Below are 17,219 nucleotides of genomic sequence, written 5' to 3'. Positions count from 1 at the left end.
TGAGTTTCCAACTAGCTTGCTGTGCATATCTGGGGACTTGTCAGCCTCCATAATCATATGAGCCAATTCCTTATAGTAAATTTTATTACAGGAAGAGGTATGTATATGTGTACATATATATATGTATATGTGTGTGTGTGTATATACACACACACACAGACACACATCCTGTTCATACAATTTCTCTAGAGAACTCTGACTAATTCAATTTTACTGAAAATACAAAGATTACATTTAAAACCAAAGAAGGCATTTCACATTTATTTATTAACCTACATTGAACAATTATCACTCACATCCTATATCTTGGCCAGTTTTCCAGATAGTAAAGTACAGTGATCTTCCCACCTTTTTTGCACTCATACTTCTAAAAATATTTTTTTAATTATGTATCGTCTTGTATACTAAGTTATGTAAAAATTTTCATTATGAGATTATTTAGTTGCAAAGATGTTATTGTAAATATTGCCTGTTTTAGTTGAAGACTTTTATGTCAGTCTTGTAAGTGTATCCAACTCAATCTAAATAATAGCAATTTGATGTCAGTATCATTATTTTTAGAAGTATCTACATAAGCAAGCTCTTCTTTAACAACTGGAAATTTTACATCAATCATTTTTTCCTTGAATTCATATTTTCTATTCCACTCACTCCTCATGGAGTTTTGTCAGAATGTAGTACATTTTGTGTTCAACATTTTTATTAATAACCTTATGATAGTTTTTCTATAACTTCATATTTAAATTTATTTTAAACTTTTTGTCTCAAAAGACTTTAAGTGTTAAACACATTTCTTTTTATTTTAGTCGCCATTACAATTATTGTTGCATACAGTGTATCAATAGACATAAAAATGTTCACACTACATTGCTTCATTAGGACATATAATTGTGTGAATATTGCTAGAATGGGATGGGATTCAGCATCAACTCTATTCATATTTTTTACTTTTGCAGATGTGAGCTGTTCATAGTTAAGTAAATAGAGAGAGTTGTGTTATTGTAATGTCCCTCAAATTATTTTTTCACTTTTTCTGAGTAATACACAAAAAGAAATCACACGATGTCTATCAACATAAATTACTTTAAATTATTTGTCTAGTCTATTAGGTCCACCTAAAATTTTGCTGAAAACAAAGAAAAAAGGATAATTTCCCCAGTCATTAGAACATTCACATTTTCTATACCAAATAGATATTTTAGGTTGTCTTTTTGTTTGGTACTGCAGAGATGTTTACTCCTGGGACAATGAGAAGTAAACCTTTCACTTGTGAAGTGAGAAAGGTTGATTTGAAAGGGGATTGGCAAAGGGGAACTTGCACTTCTATCACTGGCACATTCTCTAGGAGGTCATTTTTCACTAGAGTATTTGTTAAAGTTGAAGATCAAAGAATTGATTTCCTTAAAACTCTTATGATCATGTACCTCTTTCAAAGTCTTCATTTACCCCAGGTTTAAAGACTCCCAGTTTCTGACAGTTAAAAGAGATGGAAACAAGTCATCTTACCTGATCCAGATAAGCTTTTCTAAGTTTAGACTACCATATGCCCATATATGATTCAATCCATATATTGATGTAGCCCAGTGAACCTGTATTTAGTCACCCCCAATATACACTAACCTATTCTAGCATTCTAGCATGATAATGCTAACTATCATTTATTCACATCAATATGAAAAAAAAGTATATTCTGTTTAGATTTCAAAAATGTAGGAATAACTTTTAAGTTACTGCTGCTCTTTAAAATATTTAAATGAAGGTTATCTCAGGCAAAAGAATTAAATCAGCATATTGGACTTAAAATTTCTTTTATGAAAATTATTCCTCTGTAATGTCACATTCCATGTAAATGCAGACTGTCTTATTAGAAGAAAAACCATGAGTGATAATTTTCTGTTATGTTAAATAATATTTTAAAGATGATTATTTGAAATAAATTCTCAGTGATTGATATATCTCTGGAATTTTTTCTTTGTAAGAAGTACTGTTGGTTTCAGTGTTGACAGATATTTTACTTGGCTTTCCCATATTTGAATTTTCACTATTACTGAGATGCAGTTTATAACAACATGCTAATTAATCTCCTGGAACTTAAATTCATCTTACATTTCAAGGGAAATAAATGTTAAAATGGTATGACCATTTATTTTTAATGTCTTAAAAGTTTCTCTTGCTCTAGCCTAGCATAGGTGTTTTTAACTGAAGAATGTATTCTAGTATCATCAAATATATTTTACTTTATCTTGTGCACTTAGAATGTATTATCAAAGACATTATAATTACTCCACAAAAACCTAATCGTCTTAAGTATTAGATTTACTTAATATAACATTGCAGATTTTATGCTGCTTTTTTTTTTTTTTTGCGGTACACGGGCCTCTCACTGTTGTGGCCTCTCCCGTTGTGGAGCACAGGCTCCGGACACGCAGGCTCAGCAGCCATGGCTCACGGGCCCAGCCGCTCGGCGGCATGTGGGATCTTCCCGGACCAGGGCACGAACCCGTGTCTCCTACATCGGCAGGCAGACTCTCAACCACTGTGCCACCAGGGAAGCCCGATGCTGCATTTTTAAAGTTATCTCATTCTTCTATTTATAATGAGTAACCTAGAACAAGTTGTTTTTATTTGAATAGCAAGTTTGCTTTATATGACAATTGAATATTTATCAATAAGGTACTCAATGAAGTTAAATATTAAATTAATTATAAATTTGAGTGTGTGATCCTCAGGAAAAATTTATCTTCTTTGATTTTAATGCCATTATTTGCTTTTAACTAAAATCACTTGTATAGATGAGTAATGAAATTGTTATAGGTTGTATATGCTAAATAACATGTACACACAACATTTCCCTACATTATAAAACTTATTTAGTGATTCATTTTTAAGCTATTTTAATTTTGATTATGTTCTTGTATTTCATGCACCTCTACTCTGAAGATATATCTAGTTTTTGGGTTAATAGAATCTTCACTCATCAGTAATGTTTCTTTTTCTTTTTTTAAAAAATAATTTTAAGAACGTTCATTTGATGGGGAAATACTGCTTTGTTGCACGTTTCTTTGTTTACAGCAAAGCAGAATATTTTCCCCTACGGTTGTTAGCCTTCTGCATTTCTTCCTTGTTTTTCATAGTAGGTTTTTGTCTCTGTCCATTTTTTTTCTCATTGCTCTGTACGAGCTCTTTACATATTGTAGTTAATGTCCCAGGATTATATACGAGGCTCTTTGTTTTGCACATTCTCAGGATCTAAGTCCCAGAAGTTACAAGGTTGCATTGGAAAACCAAATTTGCCAAAACATACAAATAGCCCTCCTATAAATTTTGGGCTGCCCTCCTAAAAATTTTGCCCCTCTGCCCACATCCCTCACATGTAACACTAGTGTATTTTTTCATCATTAGATTTGTGAGTTGGTCTGTTCCTGTTAGCCATATGTTGAATATTCTTGAGTATAATGCAAAACAATTTCAAAATTTGCTAAAGATGCAAAATTTCCTGAGGTTGATCAAAGTGACTGTGGAGAATTGTTTGAATCCCATGCAAAGCTACTGGCTAATGAGAATGTAGAAGGATTCAGCCAGTTAAGAAAGCAATGTTTCTTAAATTCTTAATCTTATCATCTTATATTCCTTACATGTTTAATATGTAACAGTATAACAATATTTGACTTAAAAGAATAATACGCCATTCTCATTTTTCTATAAGGAAGTACAAAAAGTATTGTTTTTAATATACACAATATGTTTAATGTTTAGTTTTCACACATTTAAAACAGACTGGATGAGAAAATTATGGCTGATAAAAATTTCAGTTATGTATATTCTTCATAATACCAGTATATAGACAAAGTTTTTAACATCTCTGAGAAAAATGAACAAAATATTTTTGTAGTTTAAAGTGAGATATTGAATACTAATATAGAGAAGTAGAATTTCTGCACCTATAAGAGTAGGTATATATATTATGTACTTTCTACATAATGTTCAGTTGGGATTTCAGTGTGCCCAGCTCAGAGTTATACTGAAGACTTATTTGTATCAAACAGCCCAAAAATGAGTGACCAAAACCCAAGGCATTAACAGTGTTTAGAGATACAATGTAGGGAGAAAATGCTATAATTGCTTAGTTTTAATTTTATGATGTATATGATTGGAGATTTCTGGAGCCTATAACCAAGGCAAATATTGCTGGTACAAGAAAAGGGAAAAGACAATCTTATAGACCATAATTATCTTAAAACTGTGTATAACTAAAAGACAAGTAAAGGATAAAAAGCCCATCAGCTGCCTAAAATATATTATATAACCACCCAGCAATTTATCCATCATCCTTTGGAAACATTCATGCCTACTGTAGTCAGAGCTTCAGGAAGTCAGCATTAAAGATGTAACGCTGAGAAGTTACACCCCTTAGAAAATCCTATAGAACAATATACATGATGTTGTTAAAGCTTTTAAAAACACTATGGTAAGTATTTTTCAGTTAACTTTTTTATCTAAAAGAATTTTCTTGATCATCTCAAATATAGTGATGGGTATTCTCTATGAAAACTTTCTATGGAATGTTTTCTAATATAGCAAAATTACATTTTAATGTTAAAATATTTAAACATTTATCAGTAGATCAGCTGATTTTTTATGAAATGAAAAATTATGCACATACATGCACACCCAAACATTTCTTAAGAACTTGAAAATGCTAAGATTTCTCTATTATTTATATCCTTTTCATAATTTTTAACAATATGATGGTATGTGTTAATACATATAGAATTAAAGAAAGTAAAATTTCAGAAGTAAATTTAAATGCTGTTTCATAATATGCTAAAGTCAGTTTCAAAAACTTAATTTGAATATTTTTTAGTGATGACATGCCAGGTAGGTAATATTCATTCAGGAAGAGATATCTAATATCTAGAGCAAAGGGTTAATTCTTGACTTGTTGCATTAACTTTTTGAGTTACCTGTTATATACACTATGCACTAACATCAACCACAGTTAAAACAAAGTGGGAGGTTAGAATGCTTTTAAGGAGCTTCAAAGTTGTATTTTTTAGTGTGTCCCCAGGATAGGTACCTGGTTGCCAGCAGGGGTGTCCCAACTACTTGATGTTTATTAAAGGATTATAGCATATAATATTTTTTAATATCAAACATATTGGTAAATAAATAGTTCAAATTTAAAAATCAATTATGGTGAAATTTCCCATATTTACTATTGAGAAAATCTTTCATATTGAAAATGAATTACTTTACAATAATCTATGTCCTGGAATGAGTTTCAGTTCATTGAAAATAAACCATATGATATTTGATAAATTAATATAGTAATAAGATACTTGGTAACAAAATAATGAAGTATGAATATTTAGTCTAACATCTTCAGAATTCTTTTTCACAGACTTTAAATCCATAAGTAAAAGTTAAAAGTGTATCTTAATAATTTGAAAGCATTATTTTAAATCCCAAAATATCAGCCTTTTACCCAAATATTGAACTCATTTGTTAAGATCTTATTCACTGTATCTTGTATCTTTTCCTTTATTTGATTCCTTGGTTTTAATTGAGGTCAGAGATATTGATTTAGAGTTAGATAAAGCGGTATTACTTGCTAACAATGTAAAGTTTGAGTTACTGTTAAAAAGGTTTCTTTTCCTTCTGTCAGTTTGGTGTCAAGATTAAGTCTGTTTGCCATGCATCTGTTATTTACTGATCATGGAACAAGAATTAGAAATCTAGTGAGTGGTCAGTTTGCTCTTAGTACACTGTAGTAAGTACAGTCTGGTCTTTCTGAGTACACAGAATGCAAAAATGTCTCAGATCCAGCCCATGTTTTTTTTAAGTGACAAAAATTGAAACAGCTATAAAAATGAAGTTAAAGAAACATCCCTTGGTTGGCCAAATATATCATTGAACATTTTTTAAATTATGTTCATCTCCAAAGTTGTAGTTTTATGATTCAGAACAAAAGTAATATAACACGCTATAAATAATTAAAAATTATTTCTGGCCCTTCTATATTCCACTTTGCAAGCTTTATGCATACTCAACACCTTATACATTACACATTTTCCCACAAATTTTTACTTTTTCTAGCCTGTATAATATTTAATGTACATCCTATCAAAACTATTTTATCACTGTGTATCTTTTGTCCATAATATAAATACAAATATTAAAAGGTCTTTGAAGGCAGAGCTATAATCAGAATATGTTCCCTTCACTTCTTTGTCAACATTTTATTTGTTCAGAAAATTATCAGGCTATCTATAAGCTTTTCAGTGCTAGTTGAGCCAGAAATTTGCTGTTTGACCCTAGGGTTTCCCTCTTTTTTTCCCTCCCTAGCTACTGTGAGAGCTTATTTAAAATTCTGAGTTCTCCCCTGGCAGCCACAGTTTGAGTTTCTTTGGCAAATTAAAAAGACTAAGAAAAAACATGCAAAAGCTCAGTACTGTTTCCAGTGACCTACATTTGTAGGCAGCTTTTAAAAGATGGTATGTGCCTTATTTTCCAACGAGGAAATGAAAGATAAGATAAAAAATATAAAAGAAAATAAACCCACCTCTCTGTCACTACCTAATGAGAAATTTTTGATATTAACACTAAAATAAACACACATTTGGCATTGATGTTTGTACATCAGTCAACAGAAGAAAGGAATTTTGCATGCAGAAAAGTAGCCTAAGTTATATAGCAAAATGCCACACTGTGTAATAGGATACTTATCCTTAAGAAGATGAAATATACTTCAAATCTGAGCTTAGATTTTAATTTCTGTGTTGCTGCTTAACTAGCTACAGGACCTTGCACAAGTCACTTAACCTTTCATATTAAGATAGGGATGATAGCCTGCCTACCTTATTCCGGAGCTCCAAATTAAAAATGAAATATCTGGAGTTTTGCTTTCTAAATCTTAAAACACCTATTCCAGCCCTCACATTTACTTTAAAAATTTTATTTTGAACCCATAAAAAAATGAATGGTTGTGAATACTTGATGGATTTGCTATAGGCAAAAGAAATGTTTAAATCTTAGAACTATTATTAGTTTTATCATTCTTGGAAAAGAAGCCACATAAAGTCAGCATTGGGAATATTAGAAATAGGGCTTATTTTTCTTTTGAATACTTTTTCTGAAAAAGTATTCAGAAGAGAAAGTATTCAATCCTTTTGGGGGTGGATAAATGACTTCAAAATTTGAAAACCAGAGCCATTCAAACTAAAAGAAAATCAGCCTCCCAAATGAACATGTTGTCCCATTTAATGAAACATTAAAGGATACCATGGAAGGAGAAAGGCTGTATACTATCAAGGATCATAAATTAAATAGACAGTCTGTGAAGATTTATTATGTACAAAAGGATAACTCTACTGTTGAAAACCCCCAAAATATAGGGCTATTTCTCCAGCTAGTGTTGGGATGATTCTTTCAGTGTTTCTTTTCTAATTTAAGTTTTTTTTGTTCATCAGAAACTGACAGGCAGTTGCAGAAAAGGGCCTTAGTTCCTCACATCCATCTTTTCACATTATGGTGTATTAACAAAATCAGAGGCATTTGAAACGTGCTTATTGTTTTTGTAAAATATTCTCACTACAGTTTGTGTGTGCATACATGTGAGTCTGAAAGTCTGTGCTAGATTTCAGAAACATGGTAGAGAGCATTAAAATGAAGACTTAAATTGGAAGTAGAAAACAGATGTGAAACTATGAAGTTTCAGATCAGAGATATTGATCTTACCTTGCATATCAATATCAGAGATATTGATCTTACCTTGCATCTCTTAAAACAGACTGTAACATACAGGGTGCTATAGAATTAAAGAAAACCTATTTTATGCTTTTACCCAGTTACCTCTACTTCTCAGTAGTCAATGAACAAAAAGAATGAGTTCTATTCTACTAACACCAAATGTACCACAGAAAATAGTTTTCAAATTTAATAAAAATAAAGTGATATCCAGTTTCATTTAGTACCCCACAATACCCTAAGGATTTTTGTTTGTGACACTTTCCATAAGCTGGGTTTATTCTGGAAAAAAAAAATCACATCAAACAAATAAAACCAGTCACTTGTTGTGTGCTCCTGAGTTAGGAATTTAACTGATCAGGACCCCTTAAATGAAGGTAATGCCTGATTTCATTCCTAATTGAGATTTCCTTGACAATAGATATCCATGAAACTTTAGAATACTTCTTTTCCAACAATGTAAAGATTTAGTAAATAATTATAAGATTATTGTCACTTTCTCAACTTTTAAAATAATTATATTTAGAAATGTTTTAGTTACATCGGTTTTTAGAAATTAGTTTATATTCAATAAAGAGACTTAATACTTAAAGGAATTTTGTAGGAATTCTTTGCCAACATAAGAATCCTTTTATAACTTATTATTGTATAACTTGTTTGCTTAATTAGATTTTCATATGTCATATTTTCTTAAAACAGGTTAATATACACCCTTATACAGTAAACATTTACTAAAAGGAGTTATTACATATGATCTCACTAATAACTAAACCTGTTAATACCAGTGAGTAAGTGGAAAGTTTAGTCTACTTTTTAAAACAATTCACAAAATGTTTTGTAATCAAGATATGTCCTATTATAAGGACATTGTTCACCATTCACTATTCTTTCTATAACTAGGAACATAATATATATAAAAATATACATATATACACATATACGTGTGTGTATGTATACACACACATACATAATACATATACACACACAGAAGTTCACATTTTTAACAATAGTAGTTACCTAGTTAGTAGCTCTCTTCACTTTAACTTGTATTGTCTCTCTGAGTATGAATTTTATTGGTTGTGCAGTCAGAGCCAGATTAAACATTGACAGCATTGAATATAAGAACTTTACTTTGTAAAAAAACCTAGAAAGGAAAACTCCAATTTTTATGGATAAAAGTATTAATAGCTTCCAACAGTCCATTCTTGCCTCTCTATGAGTAAAAACATGGTATTTTTATTTTAAGCTTTCTTCTTAAGAAGTCAGTTTGAAGTAAAGAGACTGTTTTGAAGGAATGTGTAATATAGCTCTTATGTTTTGATTTATAAAATCATAAATTCTGTATCTAAGTTGATCTATTGAGGAAAATTGATAAAATTAATATAGACCTCATAGAGACTTGTTCTTAACAGCTTGACAGTTTTGAGTTGTTTTATATATGTGAGAAAATAATTACAGAAGCTAATATCAGAATGCCAAGACACTCAGTGCATTTCCCCTGGAACTCCTTTTAAGTCAATGCCATCAATAGACAGTACTGAAACCTGTGGCTGCTTTGGTCAAGACTAGGAGTGCTGTTTATGGTATTAGCAGGCATATTGCTAGGACCTAGATAAGGAATGTAAATTTGCCTGTACCTCATTTTCCCATTCTCACTACTAGATTGCAGTAGAACTCAGAGGTTAATACACGTCAAAATTGCTTTGAGATCCTTCTGTGACTGGTGCTCTTAAAAATGTGATGGTTTAGAATGTAATGTTTTAAAATAATTAAATTATATTTGCATTTAATTGAAGATATTATTATTAAACTTAGTGCAACTCTTTCTCTTCATTTCTGAATACTTCTAGTGCAGACTTCCATTTCCTTTCCTTCATGTATCCTTCCCTCTATCTTAGTCAAGAAAATTGAAAGAGAGGTTTTTCCAGCTTTCTCAGCACATTTCTGGTTTACATTTTAAGGAGAAATGTGATTTGCTTGCCAAATTACAAGCATCAGTTTTGTCAGTAGCTTAACTTGAGAGTTTAGTTAAAATACTTTTTGTATGCTGATGTGAAAGTGTTTTTCACCATCCTTCTTGTAATAGCAGTAATTTTTCTATCTTTATATTCAAGAAAAAATATCTGAAATTGTACTAAGATGTCCCCTAATCTGTACTGCATTTGGTTTGAAACAAGATAATTCACTCATTACTAATCTTAAAATCTCTGAGTTTTAAAAACATGTAACATCAACTACACCCCAGGACCTTCTAACTTACTCCCTGCAGTCTACATTTCTGAATGCTTTTAACAATTAAAGTCACTCCTCGCCCCATACTTTTGAACAGTTAAATGAAGATAATGTGGAGAACATACCTTTACTAAATCAATATTCAGGTTAAATATTTGGACCGTGTTTGTATTCAAATTATGATAATCAGTAATATCTTTGGATTTGTTTCTCTTTCCAACTTTCAGAAAATAAGTATTCCCTCCAAAAACCCCCATAAATCAACAAAGTAATATACTTAGTGATACAATATAATATACTTACCGATACATGCATTAATGCTTAAGTAGTATTAATTATACAGTTACCGAAACCTGCAAGGATCAAAAGATTTTATTTTTAAGAAGGATTTCTCATGCTGCATGGATTATGTTGCTACATAATAGCTCAGTAGTACTTCTGCTGAATTGTAAAATAGCTTAGAGAGGAATATGATGCCCATAGTTGGTGTAATGCATTGGTAATTAAGAGGGTGGGAGGTTAAGCTTCATTAACTGCTGAGGGATTGTATCTTGGGTTTTATTATGCCCTAGAGAACATAAAAAGTGAGAAGGGTCAAACTGTTGGAATCAGATTTTGCTTGTGCATCTGCCAAAACAAAGACCACAAAATAATAAAGCAGTAAGCACAGAATGACATGAGTTGAAAAGGGAAGAAATATATCTACAGCATCTTATGGATAAGGATCAGTGTTTCTGGTGAAAAGAATTTAAAAAATACTGGAGTATACTTTGGTATTGAAAGTTTTTAATACTTTCGTTTCATATAGCTTTTTTAAAAAGTCAAATAAATAGTTGTTTTTGTCCAAAGGTATTGCCAATTTCTTTATTCTTGTTAATTTTCTAACTTGGTGTATTTGATTAAAAGAGAGACAGACACTTTATACTTGCCATACTATCTTCTGTGGGGAACTTATGATGCCTGCTTTTTATTTTTATTTATTTATGATCCTTATTACCAAATGTATGTGAACTGTAAGCACCGCATTGCAGAAAAGAACAAAAACTCTGATGTATATTCTTCCTCTTAGGAAACAAGGATACTGGGTTAGAAATCAAGACGGGGTGATTTTCGAAAGTATGAGGGAGGATGCTGATCTGTGATTGATGGCTATAATAGTTGATTATTAAAGAGCTTATTCTTAGCATTCTCTCAAAATAGACATTTTATCAAAACATCAATTAAATTTTTTGTTTGATTAGATACAGGCATTGCAACAAATGGTAGAGATTACAGATACAGTGGTCATCTCTGATAGGGTCAATGATTCACCGTGAGCAGGGTAGGTGATGGCATACTTCAAAAATTTTAGGGCTTACAAATATAACAACATGTTGAATGCAAACTCTTACAGAAATTTCTGAATATTAGAAGACAAAAGTACCAGAATATTTTTTTCCCAAAAATGTCATTTCTTGGTATATCTAATCATTCATTTTCACTTGAAGAGAACAGGAAAATGGGTTTCATTTCTTACATTCCTTCCATTCCTCAGTATCATGTCACATTTTTAGTTCCTTCCTTTTCTTCATGTTTAGTCCTTAACTTTCTTGTTCTGCTTTTTATTCTCTTCACAGCAAGTCTTTTTTCCCACCAGTTTCATTGAGATGTAGTTGACATATAACATATTATTTTAAGGTGTACAGCATAATGTTTGGATATATGTATATATTGTGGAATAACTACCACAATAAGTTTAGTTAGTTAACATCCATCACCTCACAGTTACAATTTTTTTCTTGTGATGAGGACTTTTAAGATCTACTCTCTCAGCAACTTTCGAATATACAATACAGTATTGTTAGCTATAGTCACCATTGCTGTACCTTTATCATGTACAGAAATTATTTATCTTATAACTGGAAGTTTGTACCTTTTGACCACCATTGCCCATTTCCCTGCTTCTGGCAACCACCAATCTATTCTCTATTTTTATGAGGTCAGATTTTTTAGATCCCACATATAAATGAGCTCATATGGCATTTATCTTTCTTCATCTGACTTATTTCAGTTAGCATGATGCCCTCAAGTTCATCATGTTGTCACAAATGGGAGGATTTCCTTTCATTTTTTTTATGGCTGAATACTATTCTATATATTAAACATTTTCTTCATCTGTTGATGGATACTTAAGTTGTTTCTATGTCTTGACTATTATAAAAAATGCTACAGTGACATGTGGCTACAGATATCTCTTTGATATAATGATTTCATTTCCTTCAAATATATACCCAGAAGTGAAATTGCTGGATCATATAGTAGTTCTATATTTAATTTTTTGAGGAACTTCCATACCATTTTCCATAGTGGCTGCACCAATTTACATTTCCACCAACAGTGTACCAGGATTCCCTTTTCTCCACATCCTTTCCAAAACTTGTTATCTCTTATCTTTTTTATGACAGCCATCTAACAATTATATAAAATAAAATACATTAAAAAAAATTTTATGCTTGATAAACAATATATATGTCTTCATTGTATTAAAAAGTGTTACCATTTTTTATTTTTATACTTTCTACCTCTTTATTCCTTTTTTATACTGCTGAATTATATCTTCAAATAATTTTTTCAGAAAAGTTTGTGGTAGGTAAGCTTTTGAAACACTATATACCTTTTAAAAAGTATTTTGCACTTATGGTTAATAGGCAGTTTTCCTGGATGGAGAATTCTAGATTTAATATCAGATTTCCTCGTATTTTGAAGACATTTTTTCCTTGTCTTTTAAAATCCAGTGTTGTTGAGATATCTAATGCTAATCTATTTCTTGGCCCCTAGTAACCTCTAATCTGCTTACCATCTTTATAGTTTGCTTTTTGTAGAATTTTACATATGTGGAATCATGCAGTATATAATATTTTGTATCTGGCTTCTTTCACTTAACATAATGCTTTTTAGATTAACCATATTCCTATACATATATCAGTAGAGTTTCTTTCTTTAACTGATTTTTTTAGCCATTTACCAGTTGATGGACATTTGGGTTTCCACTTTTGACTATTAAATGAAGTTGTGTGAACATCCACATACATGTCTTTGTATGGACATGTTTTTTATTTCTCTTTAGCAAATACCTAAGAAGATAATGGCTGGATCATATTGAAAGTGTTCACTTTTTAGAGAAATTTCCAGACTCTGCTCTAAAGTACCTGTGCAATTTTGCATTCTCACCAGCTGTGTATAAGAATTCCAGTTGCCTGCTTTCTTTTTAATATTTGGTGTGACCATTTTTTGAATTTTATTTTAACAATTCTCATGCACACATTGTCCACTTTGTAAGAGAATAGTATGAAAGAACGTTCAAAGTATAATCATATCTTTTTTCTGAGATATTTAAGGGTTAACTGAGAGATCTATGGATGCATGCTGCCCTGAGCCAGGAGAGGGAATTAACTAGTCTTCAGTGACTGAGGAAATAATTGTAGAGAAAGTAAGGAGGAGGCAGAGCTGAGAAAAGGGGAGAAAAGAAGAATGAAAGACAATAACCTGACTTATTATGTACTTTGAGTTTGACATGCAGTCGAACATTCAGGTAGAATATTCAGAAGGCAGTTAAAAATCTAGGCCCAGAAATTGCAGAATGATTGGAAACAGAAATTTGTTAGCAATCATTTATTTTACCCTCAAACGTTTATTGAATGCTTATTGTATGCCAAGACACTGTTATGGACTGAATGTTGTGTCCCCCCTAAAATACATGTTCTTTTCACATGCAAAATACATTTAGTCCAACCCAAAAACCAATAGTGAACCTGTGAAACAGACAAGTTATGTGCTTCCATAATACAGTGGTGGGACAGGCATAGGAGAAACATTCCAAATCCAAGGGCGAAATCAGAAAGAAGGAATGGATGATGGATCCCAAGCAAGTCTAAAATTTAACAAAGCAAATTTCATTAGATCTTAAGGCCCAAGAATAAGTCTCTTTGGTTCAATCCTCTGCCTTCTAGGCCCACTGGGGTAGCAACATCATGCCTCTTCAGCTGGGCGGGGCACCCTTTTAAACCGAGGTGGGGGCAGCCTTATCCCTCAGGCCTGCCTGTGGTGGCAGTGGCAGCCCTGATGATCTCTGAATCAGTTTTGGGGTCCTTATTCTCTTTTCTTTCTTTTTTTTTAAGTTTTTTTGATGTGGACCATTTTAAAAGTCTTTATTGAATTTGTTACAATATTGCTTCTGTTTTATGTTTTGCTGTTTTTGGCCACGAGGCATGTGGGATCTTAGCTCCCCAACCAGGGATCGAACCCGCACCCTCTGCATTGGGAAGCGAAGACTTAACCTCTGGACTGCCAGGGAAGTCCCTTTTCTTGAAGGATAGTGCATGTTTGAAACCAAATAGCTCTGTGATCTTGTCCTGTAAAGTCAAAGAATTCCTTAATACCATCTTGCCTTCTGTAGTCCCTTTAGTTCAAACTGGCCACCTCTCTACAGGTATAATCTCATCTCTGTTCCTGGCTTCTGTGAGATAGCTGATTAAGCCTAAGAGTTGTACTCATGATCTCTTTATCAAATGATTATTCAGCCAAACCCTTAGTGTACTTTAAGAACAAGCTTTCTTATTTTTTGCAATATTGATAGGTTGAAAATTTTTCAAATCTTCAAGTTCTGGTTCCTTTTTGCTTATCAGTTTCTTTATCTCTTTCCTTTTGTATTTTACTATAAGCATTCAGGAGGAACCAAGCTGTTCAGAAATTTGCTTAGAAATCTCCTCAGCTAAATATTCAGTTTCATCACTCACAAGTTGTACCTTCCACAAAACAGTAGAACACAGTTCAGCCAAGTTTTTTGCCACTTCATAACAAGGATCACCTTTCCCCAGTTTTGAATAATATGTTCCTCATTTCCTTATGAAACTTCAACAGAATCACACTTAACATCCATAATTGTAGCATGTACCTCAAAACTCATCAGCCTCTATCCGTTACCCAGTTCCAAAGCCACATTTCTATTTTTACGTATTTGATACAGCAGCATACCACTTTTCAATACCAAAATCCCCATCACCTTGGGCTACCATAACAAAATATCAGACACTGGGTGGCTTAAACCACAGAAATTTATTTTTTCACAGTTCTTGAGGGTCGGTAGTCCAAGATTAAGGTGCATGCTGATTCAGTTTCTAGTGATAGCTCTTTTTCTGACTTGTAGCTGTCCACCTTTTCACTGTGTGCTCACATGACTGCTCCTTTTTGCGTGTGTGGGGAGAGAGAGAGTGCTTGATCTCTAGTGTCTCTTCTTATAAAGACACTAATCCTATTGGATCATGGCCCCATCCTTATTACCTCATTTAACCTTAATTCCCTAAAGGCTTTATCTCCAAATACTATAATATTAAAGGGTTAGAGTTTCAACATAAGAATTTGCAAGGACATAAACATTCAGTCCATAGCAGATGTTAATGATGAAAAGAGACTAAGACATAGTCCCTACCCTTAAGCATCTCACAGTGGAATCACTGAAATTTGAGAAGGCTTTTTTTTTTTTTTTTTTTTTTTTTTTTTGCGGTATGCAGGCCTCCCACTGCTGTGGCCTCTCCCGTTGCGGAGCACAGGCTCCAGACGCACAGGCTCAGCGGCCGCTCCGCGGCATGTGGGATCTTCCCGGACTGGGGCATGAACCCGTGTCCCCTGCATCGGCAGGCGGACTCTCAACCACTGAGCCACCAGGGAAGCCCCTGAGAAGGCTTTTTTATCTAAATAAAGACATATGAAGAATTTTTATATAGATTTTTTTTTAAGTTGAGACTTCTAAAACACTAGGAATAATGCTGGCAATGCTAGCAATGATACAAAGTCACATGCTTTTTATTGTGTTGAATTTTGTAGTGAATGCAATATAGACATTCAGTTTGCAAGGAAGAAACATCTGTAGTTAATTAAATGGAAGAGGAGAGATGGGGGGAGTGGGGTAGACTGCTATTTCCTCTATTTCATTTCTTTCCTTTAATGTTGCAACTTCACTTCAGAGAGGGTCTCTTGGATTGGATAGTCATCATCATATATGGATATTCCCAAAAGAGCTTTCTTTGTCTCAAGCACCAATCACTCTTCTAATCTGATGGTTTTAATACAAACACACTACTTCATGGAATAACAAATATTTAAGCTGTTTTTCCTTAGAAGAAAGATAGTACCCGTAATCGGCCCTTTGAGACTCCATAACTCACTCAATACTGCAAAATAAATTTTTTTGAAATACCTAACATTGGTGGGAGGTGTTCCTTTTAATATTGATATAAAAATGAGTTTGGGGTTGGTGGGGTGTGCATAGACCACCATCAGCTCTTTCTTATGGCACTTATTTGCCTTATTATTTCTGTATTGCTTTTTGTTTTTTAAGTTTTTGTGTCTATTTATAGATAAAATATGAAGATTTAGTTCTCATTTAATACCACACATTCTCTTTATGTCTCTGTTTCTCCTTTTAGTATATTTAAGTTGTCTTCCCTGGTCAAGTCAGTTATTCATTGTTTACGTTGTGTCAATTTATTCATTACAGTATTTAACATTCTATATTATATGTGTATCCCCTTTTCTGGTACACCAATTATTTTTTCTGAAGTTAATCATTGCCTCATTTTTTTCAACTGTATCAATTATTAGTTCATCTCCAAACTTTCCACTAAAGCCCTAAAACTCCCCCTTAATGTGTTTAAGCATCATCTCCCTAGACTTCTCCATCTTCTTCCAGATGGATTGCTTGCTCTGTAGGCTGTCTACATAGCTGTTATTCTGGTGCTTCCCTTCTTCATCCTAACAGTTGCCTTTGAGAATGAATGGAAGTAGAGGGTAAGTGTGAGATGATAAAGTTGGTTTTTTTTTAATTTTGTACGTCTGAAAATTTTACATTAGTTTGGTTGACTATAGAACACTAGGCTAGAAATAACTTCCCTCTGTAAAGTCCAGTGTTGCGTTTGCAAAGTTTGATGCCATTCATATTCCTGACCTGTCCCCACCCAACCGCTGGAAGCTTTTCAGATATTTTCTTTTGCCCCTCTTGTTCTAAAATGTCAGAATTATGTGCTTTGATGTAGGTCTATTTTCATTCACAGTTTGAGTACTCCATAGGATTTTAAATCTAAAATGTCATAATTTTCACTTCTGGAAATTTCTCTTAGGTTCTTTCTTTGATATTTTCCTCTGCTGTATTTTCTATTTTTCTGTCTAGAAGTGCTAAATCTAAAACTCTTAGAAGAAAACAAAGG

The 17,219-nt window shown here is 32.7% G+C and overlaps 1 protein-coding gene across 2 annotated transcripts in view; it reads left to right on the top strand.

Moving 5' to 3' along the window:
- The window catches only part of ELP4 (elongator acetyltransferase complex subunit 4), a 247,936-nt gene that overhangs the window by 40,177 nt on the left and 190,540 nt on the right, over nt 1-17,219 (top strand). The window lies entirely within an intron of this gene.

The sequence above is a fragment of the Globicephala melas genome, chromosome 8 (assembly GCF_963455315.2).
Source record: "Globicephala melas chromosome 8, mGloMel1.2, whole genome shotgun sequence".
NCBI classification, from domain to species: domain Eukaryota; kingdom Metazoa; phylum Chordata; class Mammalia; order Artiodactyla; family Delphinidae; genus Globicephala; species Globicephala melas.
This window is presented reverse-complemented; position numbering and strand designations above follow the sequence as displayed.